Genomic DNA, 10,934 nt, shown 5'->3' with positions numbered 1-10,934 from the left:
TTCATTAGTTCACGTGAGAGCAGATTATTACAAGAGCCTGGCACTCACTACATTCCCCCCTCTCACTCCTTCTCCCACCATGTGATGCTCCTCCTCTCCCCTGCCCTTTCTGCCTGAGTGGAAGCTCCTCAAAGCCATCGTCAGGAGCAGATGTTAGCACCATGCTTGAGAAGCTTCCAAAACTGTAAGCCAAACAAACCTGTTTACTTTATAAAATTACCCAGTCTCAGGTATTTTTTTTTTTATAGCATCTCAAAATAGACTAACATAACCTCTGAGGATTTTTCCCCCTTATAGCCCACCCTGACCCTGGTTGAATAGCTTCTGCCACAAAAATGAGCAGTGAATCCCCACAAGGTTCAGGGACCAGGCAGCAGACACCAGGAAACACCATAAGGTTCCTTAAAGGTCTTCCGGTCAGGTAAGAGCCATAACCACAAAAGCAAAAGAAATACAAGCTTTCTGTACATCAGGCCACTGTGTGGACTAAATAGAAAGGGAGCCAACTGGAATTGGACACTAGAACAACAGGCAACATTTTTGGTACGGCAGGTTAAGGACCGAAGAGGTAGCCAGGGTGGAGTTGCCCTATAAAATGAATGTGTCTGTTGCTGAAGATGGAATGAGATGGGCACCATGGATGCAACAAAAGGAGACCCATGTTCCACTGGGATTTTGGTCACAGTTGTGGGGAGGAGCTAAATCTTACCACTGTGGGCTGGAACTGCAACTATTTGTCGTGTAGACCAATGTTATTCAAACTGAACCCCTGACCAAAGGCCATCCAGTCACTATTTGGTCCACTTATCCCACCAAGGGTGAAAGACCACATGCTGCCACTGCTCAGACCCCCGCCTCGCCCTTCTGAAGTGGCATGCGTACCTCCAACAGCACAGCTCACTATCTACACTCCTGCTGTGAGAGGGAATGCTGATGTGCGGGTGACTGTGATTGTACCAAGACTGGGAAGCTATGGTGACTTAACTCCTGAGGCAGTAAGGGAAAAAGGGTCCATCTGGGTAGGGGCATGGTGTGCAGATAGGTTCAACAGAGGCAATCCTCCCTCACGGGTGGCAGCATCTCATCCTGAGATAGATACAATTTGGAACAGCTGGGGCAGAGCTATGGCTGTGTGGATGGGAGTCACACACGCACTTTGGCCTTCACAATGATCACTGACAGTAGGGCCAGGGTGGAAGGTGCGATTCTTTGGGTTGGAGCAAAGGAGGAATACAAGCTCTTGGGAAAGCCCCCTGGGGACAGGAAATGAGGCGAGACTCATGGACAGATCCATCTGCAAGTGTGCCGTGTGGCAGCCCACACCCTGTGTTACTACCAACCAAACGCGAAGCAGGTGCTCTCATCAAACTGTGTGCTGTGGCCCTCTAGGAAGAGGATACGGCACTGTGGATTCACAAGTGAAGCAGGCACAAATATACAAAGATAAAACAAAAGTTGCTCAGGACTCCAATGTGACTGTGCAACTCAGTAATATGGAACAGACAATAAAACAGTACCCAGCCTATTCTTCAATCTGCCCTAGGACCTTGTCTGAGCAGATGCATAGAGAGCTGGCCCTGTCAGAGAGTGACCAACATATTATGCAGGTCCACTACCTTTAACTGTACCAGTTGTGTGGACACAGCCACAGGCCTAACACAGGCCTTCTTGTCACAGGACAAACCAACAAGATGCAATTTAAGATTTAAAAACATGTTACTTACAGCATGCCCCCGTGGGTAAACAGTGACCAAAGAATCTATTCTAGAAGACATGGTATCCAGAATGGACACAACTAAAGCAGTCCTACAGAGACACCGTCCACCTACATCCCACAAGCAGTGGAGCTGGACTCAAAAAACACTCAAAAGCACCTTCAGAGTTCCTCAAGCTGGACAAAAGTGGTACTGAAAGGTTTTGGATTTACAAATTAAAATCCAGTGGTCCCCACTGGCCCACATGCCAGGCTAAGAAAACTAGATAAGCCCCACTGAGTGTAAGAGTGTGAAAAACAGCAGGCTGAGGTGGGTGGATTGCCTGAGCTTACAGGTTCGAGACCAGCCTGAGCAAGAGTGAGACACTGTCTCTAAAAAAAGCTGGGTGTTATGGCGGGCACCTGTAGTCCCAGCTACTCCAGAGGATGAGGCAATAGATCTTTTAAGCCAAAGAGTTTGAGGTTGCTGTGAGCTATGACACCATGGCACTCTACCAAGGGCAATGAAATAAGGCTCTGTCTAAAAAAGAAAAAAAGAAAGAAGGAAAGAAAGAAAAAAAGAGTATGACAGAGCAAGGCACTCCTGCCTCAGCTGGCCCCTACCAAACTTTTTATGGCAATGCATACCTGTTGAGACATACGCCAACTTGCCACAGTGGAAGCTGGCATGAGATACCACACTAGTCTGGGTGGTGTTGTCCTGCAGGGAGCAGAGACCCTCACGGTACTGACCCGGACTCTAGTCATACTGCTGCGGGGGTTGGGGGTGGGGACTGAGGTATCAACATAGCAGTGTGTGTGTGTGGAGGGCACTTGCACTTTGCATAGGAGAAAAGTCCTCAACCTCCCTGTGGAGTCTGTGAGTCTCCTGTCCCAGAGAGTGCACACGCAGGAGGCACTCTGACTCCCCCAGCCCAGCACATACAGCTATTCCTTCCTGGAAGTCACCCCAAAAGCTGCTGTTTTGACTGCACAAGAATAATCCTCCAGTATAATCCTACTTAAAGATGCTCTGCCTCTACAAATGCCTACTAGATTTTTAAAATGTCAACATGTCAAGACACAGGCTAGATAAGTGGGTTCTTGCATTGGGCCATATGTTGCACCCAGATGAGAAACACTTTTGGGTATCCCTTTTACTGAAAACTGACTTGGCTGCATGTGATCATGTACTTTGGGAGGGAAAAAAGTCATGTGAGTACTTAAATACCACAGTTTTACAGGGTAAGACCCCACCAATGGCCCTTCAGTGACACTTTCACAAACAACAATGGACACTCCTTTGCTATTCTCATGGAATGGCCAAAAAATTTTCTTAAGGAAGTTTATGATAAATTAAAAAACTAGTAAGAATTAAGGTCATGGGGTGGGGAAGGAAAAGCAGAGAGAAGGAAGGAGGGAGAGGGGTGGGGCCTTGGTGTGCCACACCTTCTGGGAGCAAGACATGATTGCAAGAGAGACTTTACCTAACAAATGCAATCAGTATAACCTGGCTTATTGTACCCTCAATGAATCCCCAACAATAAAAAAAAAAAGAAGAAAGAAAGTAACCAAAACATTAAAAATGCATGCAAATCTGAAATAAGCTTATGTGAATAACCCCAGGGTATAAAAAGTTTGGTCTAGTTGCCCATTTCTGCTGGAAGCAAAAAAAATCATAGCAAAGAGAAAGCAAAAGTCCAAATCCCACTCAGTACATGAAGGAAACGCCTCATGTTGCCTGCAATAGCACAGTCACATTGCTGAGCTTGGATTTGTAAACTCCTACTGAAGGAAGACCAGGAATTTTGGGGTGGCCTCCACTGACACACAATGCTGTGTGTCATACACCTGTGTGGCCCTAGCTGCCCCTAGATGGATAAGCAATTGGGTTCCCTTGAGTGATGGGACAGGTATGGACTAAACTGGATGCTGCTGCCATCACCCCATTCCCGAGAGCCAGACAGGGAGCTCTGTGGGCCTGTGGTCTGACATCTGGCTCCCCTCTTTAATTCTCAAATAAGTCTAAAAAATGGAACAGCCCATAAAGACATTAACCATTTTCATAGGACATTTTAGAATTGAACACAAACAATTATCATAAAAAAGACTGTTTTACAAAATAAATGGCCCTAGACATCCTAATAGAGGCGTAAGGTGGAGCCTGTGCCACTGTTAGAACGGAGTGCAGTGTACACGTGTTCCAGAGAGGAGTGGTGACATCACCATGGTGGTGCGTCCCAGGGCATCACAGATGCTCGAAGTTATCCTGTTCCATCATTAAAACAGTTATTATCAAATTGATTCAATTTTTATAATTTATAAAATGTTTGTTAGCCATCATTTTCCTACTTCCTTTGCTTTGCCTTCTTTTTTTCTGTGTACCTCTACTGCTGCTGTGTACTCACCCTGCAATGTGGCAACAGGTTTGCAAGTAACACCACCTCCCTCACCATAGATGTCCTAGTGGCAGCCAGGGATCTCGTGCAGTAAGGTGTGTTGAAATGTAAGGCAGGTCACAAAGAATATAATGTTCTGAAAATGTGTCTGAGTATGTGGCCATGAAGTGAGTTTTAGGACAGTGACTGGGAGAAACATAATTGCCGCTGCCTGGAGCATCCTCCTCCCCACCTTAGGAATGTTGCCCAGATTATGGGAAACACAAACAATACCTGCACGTGTAGGACAAATTAAGATGGCAACCAGATGGCTTAACCCACTGGTGACATTTTCCCCCTTTTCTTTTCATGGTAAAAAGGCTAGACAGGCCCGCATCACAGAGAAGCCCTTTGTCTTGCGGCCATGAGTGTCTTCCATAGAAATTCTCCCTGAATAAGCTTTCACTGCCAGGCTGGAGTGGGCAGCTTCTTCCTTCAGACCGAGCCTACAGTGGCCAGTTCTCTGATTCAACAGGGAGTTTTACCAAACACAGATTTTAGAGCCTCTAAGGATATGTAACTAGCCAAAGTAGCAAACCGGTCTTTTAGCCATAATACACAGTGGTGTCTAATTATTTTTACTATTTTTCATTAAAAATTTGTTTCTCATATCCCTTTCCAGTGGGAATCTAGTCCGGCTGTTTACAGTCTATCATGTCAATTCTACATTCCAACTGTTATTCAAGCCCTTCACTCCAGTATCACTTAATATGAATTCTCTCTCCAGCTAGATTGGTTCCAAGTTAATTTCCATCAAAGCCAGGGAATAAAAATCAGGTCGTAAGCAGGGTTTGCCTTGAGAAATCTAGGGCATTGAGTTTTTAGATGATACGAACCATACAAGCCAGGCGGTAGTTTCTCAGCTCAGCATCCTGAGCCAGGAAACAGTTGGCTCCATTTAAATAAGTTAAAAATAGACTAACCAGCAGTTAAAATTTTCAGCACAGCAAAAAGCAGTGAGTACAGGGTTTATTCTTTGATCTCCAAAGGTTTGCTCCATTGAGCCTGATAATGGCGCATGACGTGAAGGATGTTAGCTATACTGTGGGCTCACATTACCTGGGTTTCACTTAGTCATCAGTATAATTTATCTAAGGGCAACTTGCTGCTAAAAAAAGAGCTCAGCTTGAAGCCTTCTAGCTTACACAGCAGGAGTTTCTAGAAATTTTACCTCTAGTAAGGAAACTCTTATTTATGGAATCAAAGATCCTTGTTAACATTTTGACTGCTTGGCTTGCAGGCAGAAAACTTTTATTTTTTTTCCAGTTGCTAGATTGGTCCTATTGCAGGCTGCTAGAATGTGTGTAAGAATAAGCATTGGCCATAGTCTAGGAATTAAAATGAACATTAAAAATATATTAAAATATAATTTTTCCTTATTGATTTAAAAGTAATGCATACTTTTTAACAGAGATTTGTCGGTAGTAGGTATAAATAAACCCTATTGAATGTGGTGTTCTTCAATATGCCGAGGCTAGAATATGGGAAGTTTTGGTGATAAAATTTAGTTTATGACTGGATTTTGTGCACTAGAAAAAGGATGCTTTTATTTTTGATTTTTTTACCCAATCTAGGTAAAATATTTGACTAAGTTGACAAAAGAGAGTGAGCAAACTGTGAATAAGAAAATTTTATTTTGAATTAGGAATGAGGGGGAAAAGCTGATTTTAATCGCTTTTCAATAAGTAGTGTATCTGTATAAATATTTCATGACTAACATGATGTGGTTTATTCACAGATATTTGCTATAAGAGTTTATAGATTTACTTCTCCGTCCTGTCTGATAAGAATGGAGAAGAAGTGGATTGGGCTACCCCTGCCCCATGGTGAATGCACAAGGAAGTTGCCTTAATCAGTGAAGAACAAATGTAAGGACAAAGGATGTATTAGTAACAGTTACATGAGAGCCATAGAAATAATAGAACATACCCAATCATTGGATTAATTCTTTGGTTCTAAGCCTATCATTTATCTCTTCCTCCCTCCCTTTAACCAGTCCATCCCTTTAACCACTCATAAACATAGTTTTAAACATTAAACATGAAACATAAATTAAGCACTACCTATAAAAAAGAGTCTCACCGTTTAGTGAGAAAATCATCAAAAAGATAAACTATAATTGAAGAAAATGTTATTTTAATTATTAACATGAACAGAAGTAGGCTTGGCTCCCGTAGCACAGTGATTGGTACCAGCCACATACACTGAGGCTGGCGGGTTTGAACCTGGCCCAGGCCAGCTAAACAATGATGACAACTGCAACAAAAAATAGCCAGGCGTTGTGGCGGGCTCCTGTAGCCCCAGCTATTTGGGAGGCTGAGGCAAGAGAGTTGCTTCAGCCCAAGAGTTTGAGGTTGCTGTGAGTCCATGACACTTTACCAAGGGTGACACAGTGAGACTCTGTCTCAAAAAAAAAAAAAAAAAAAAAAGAACAGAAGTAGTGCTATGGAGTTGGAGAGCACCTCTCTGTAGACAGGCTACTGGGAGTCGATCTTAAATAAGGAACATGAGTTTTCCAGGAAAAAAAGAGAGGGAAGATATTCTAGGGAATCCTAGTACCTAGCATATAAGGAGGCTCAAAGTTGCAAATTAAAACAACACTGTTGTAGGCCATGTGAAAGCAAAAAATAAGCAAGAAGTTAGATGTGTAGAAGGCTTTAATGACTGATTTAATGACTGGTAGGGCTTTAATGACTGGATTTTGTGCACTAGAAAAAGGAGGTTTTTATTTTTAATTTTTAAGATAGGCAGTATGCAATTAATGAGCATCATAAATGAAAAATAGGATATTCTTGATTTTTATTTAAAGATAATATCTTGGGGAGGAATATTTATGATAATGAAATGGAAACTTTAACAATCAAAATCAACATCATGAGGGCCTGATGGAGAGCAGGTAAGAAGAAAAGTGGATATGCTTAAATAACATTCTGAAGGATTCAAAGTGTGTCATATTTGATTTTGAGAACTACCAATTTGGTCACTGTAATGAAATTTGAAATTTGTGTCTTCAGCATTTCAGAATAGATTATATTTTATTTTTAAAAGAGGACTTTTGATATATTTTCTGTTTTATTGTCATTGTTTGGTTCAGTTTCCTTTTAGTTTGTCTTCCTATATAATTTGCCTTCTCTTTGTTTTTCAAAACTCTAGAACCCATTAACTGTACATATCCACACATTACTTATGACAAAGAGATTTTAGATCTTGAATAATATGCTAATCTTAATAGCACCTTATAATTACTTATCAATTTCAAAATTTCTTTCTCAAAACTTACTTCACATGTTTCTCTTAAAGAACCAGAGAAGCATTCTGTGAAAAGTATGGCATTTGGAAAGACAAATTAAGTATGCCTATGATGACACAGGTAGTCAAGATTACAACACTGAGCTTTTCACTGCAAATGTGAAACCTATTCTCCTACATCATATTCCCTTTTTAATAGATTCCTTCTTAAATTTATATTTTCAGACCATAGTTAATTTATTTTCTTAATTCTGGATCTATATATATTTGCTAGGTAAAGCACAGAATGATTAAAGTTAGTAAAATCCTTATATCATTTTCATACTATATAGAAAAAACAGTACTGGGGAATTCATAATGTTTATTTTTAATGTAGTGAGAAAGGATTGTCTTAAATGCTCTGCTCTGTACACATTTGAGTGTTCAATAGTTGTAAAATATAATAACAATTACTAAATATGTATAAGTATTAAAATATAAAAGCCAGAGGACCCTTTTCTCTCCTTAAGGGGTCTGTGTAAGAAGATGAGCACCAGCGAGCCCAAAAGAGTCCCAGAGGAACTTTGTAGGGAAGAGATGTAGGGGCACTAAGACCGGGCTGAAAGAAGGAACAGGCCCACCAACTCCTCCTGGGAGGTGAAGAGCCTGGGTTCTTTCTACAACTGGGCACAGAGGGCACTGACCTACAACTGGACTTGGGCACCTACTTTCCTTTGATCCTAACACAACTGGCCTAGAGCTCTTGCACTCTTCCTGCGGCTGGTGACCACAAGATGGTCAGTCAGGAAAATGTTTGCAGGAAGGACTGACTGCCAGATGCATGTAGGGGCAACATCCATAGGCAAATGTTTGCTGAGGATTTCACTTGAAGCAGGGTAAAAGATGTTTAGATCATAGTAGGTGGAGTTTTAACAAGACTAACTTCTAGTTTGAGGACATTTTTGAGGTGTGTGTGAAGTGAGAATGAGATATAAGGCAGAAAGGGCTCTCTATCATATGTAGCCACTAAATGAGAGACAGTCAAATAAATTGAGACCATGCAAAAATCATCAAATGGATATGCTTAGATTAAAACCAGAGGTAAAGCAAATGTGTTAACATGCTACCTCTGATGTAACAGTAGTGATATAATGTGACTATTTATTGATGTTTGCCTAAAGAAACTCTAGAAGAATATACAAGGAGGCTATGAAAGTCATCAGCTGCGGAGTGGTTGTTAGGGAATGGGTGGGAGTGAGACTTCACTCGGTGTACTTGAATGTATTTTTCCTGCATTTGTAAGAAACTTAAATGTATTTTCCATTTGAAAATATCTCAAAGAAAACCATCATGTGTGAGAAAAAGAGAAGTGTATGTGTTAAAAACAATATCATGAGCTATCATTAATAAGGAAAACAACATCAAGATTATAACTGTTATGAATTTTTACTCTTAGAAATTTACGTTAAGAATGTCATAGATTCATTATTCAACAGTCAATAAACAGAAAGCCTTGAATTCAATTAACTTTCATAAAATACCTTCCTTTAAAATGCCTATTTTTTTATATTTGAGCAAATAAAATTTCTTCATGACGCAGCATCCAATACTGATCATCTTAACTTAAAAAACAAAAAAATTTGGAATAAAATTATCTTGAGCCAAGTACAGCTCTTGATGTATTAGCACACTAATACATCCTTTCTTTTTATTTATTTATTTATTCATTTTCATTACTATTAGATCATAGCTGTGTACATTAATGCAATCATGGGGCACCATACACTGGTTTTATAAACAGTTCGACACATTTTCATCACACTGGTTAACATAGCATTCCTGGCATTTTCTTAGTTATTGTGTTAAGACAATCATATTCTGTATTCACTAAGTTTCACATGTACCCTTGTAAGATGCACCGCAGGTGTAATCCCACCAATCACCCTCCCTCTGCCCAACCTCCCCCCTCCCTCCTATCCCTCTCCCCCTTCCCCATATTCTTAGGTTATAACTGGGTTATAGCTTTCCTATGAAAGCCATAAATTAGTTTCATAGTAGGGCTGAGTACATTGGATACGTTTTCTTCCATTCTTGAGATACTTTACTAAGAAGAATATGTTCCAGCTCCATCCATGTAAACATGAAAGAGGTAAAGTCTCCATCTTTCTTTAAAGCTGCGTAATATTCCATGGTGTACATATACCACAATTTATTAATCCATTCGTGGATCGATAGGCACCTGGGCTTTTTCCATGACTTAGCAATTGTGAATTGGGCTGCAATAAACATTCTGGTACAAATATCTTTGTTATAATGTGATTTTTGGTCTTCTGGATTATATACCTAGTAGAGGAATTATAGGATTGAATGGCAGATCTACTTTTAGATCTCTAAGTGTTCTCCAAACATCTTTCCAAAAGGAATGTGTTAATTTGCATTCCCAACAGCAGTGTAGAAGTGTTCCCTTTTCTCCACATCCACTCCAATATTTCTGGTCTTGGGATTTTGTGATATGGGCTAATCTTACTGGAGTTAGATGGTATCTCAAGGTAGATTTAATTTGAATTTCTCTGATGATTAAAGATGATGAGCATTTTTCCATATGTCTGAAGGCCGCGCGCCTGTCTTCTTCAGAGAAGTTTCTCTTTAAGTCCCTTGCCCAGCCTGTGATGGGATCACTTGTTCTTTTCCTTCTTAAACATTTGAGTTCTCTGTGGATTCTGGTTATTAAAACTTTGTCAGAGACATAACCTGCAAATATCTTCTCCCATTCTGAGGGCTGTCTGCTTGCTTTACTCATTATGTTCTTGGCTGTGCAGAAGCTTTTTAGTTTGATCAGGTCCCAGTAGTGTATTTTTAAAGCAGCTTCAATTGCCTGGTGGGTCCTCCTCATAAAATACTCACCCGGACCGATTTCTTCAAGGGTTTTCCCTGCACTCTCTTCTAGTATTTTTATAGTTTCATGTCTTAAGTTTAAATCTTTAATCCAGTGAGAGTCTATCTTACTTAATGGTGAAAGGTGTGGGTCCAGTTTTAGTCTTCAACAGGTTGCCAGCCAGTTCACCAAGCACCATTTGTTAAATAGGGAATCTTTTCCCCACTGAATGTTTTTGATTGGCTTGTCAAAGATCAAATAACAGTAAGTAGCTGGGTTCATCTCTTGATTCTCTATTCTGTTCCAGACATCTACTTCTCTGTTTTGTGTGGACTCTATTCTGTTGGCAGTAGTGCCAAAAAAGATGAAATATTTGTGAGTTTATCTAACAAAGGACGTGAAAGATCTCTATAAAGAGAACTATGAAACTCTAAGAAAAGAAATAGTTGACTATGTTAACAAATGTTAACATACCATGCTCATGGCTGGAAAGGATCAGCATTGTTAAAATGTGCATACTGCCCAAAGCAATATACAATTTTAATGCAATCCCTATTAAAACTCCACTGTCATACTTTAAAGATCTTGAAAAAATAGTACTTGATTTTATATGGAATCAGAAAAAACCTCAAATAGCCAAGACATTACTCAGAAATAAAAACAAAGCAGGAGGAATCATGCTACCAGACCTCAGACTATA

This window comes from Nycticebus coucang, chromosome 14 (assembly GCF_027406575.1).
Source record: "Nycticebus coucang isolate mNycCou1 chromosome 14, mNycCou1.pri, whole genome shotgun sequence".
Lineage (NCBI taxonomy): Eukaryota > Metazoa > Chordata > Mammalia > Primates > Lorisidae > Nycticebus > Nycticebus coucang.
Note: the sequence above shows the minus strand (reverse complement) of the source record.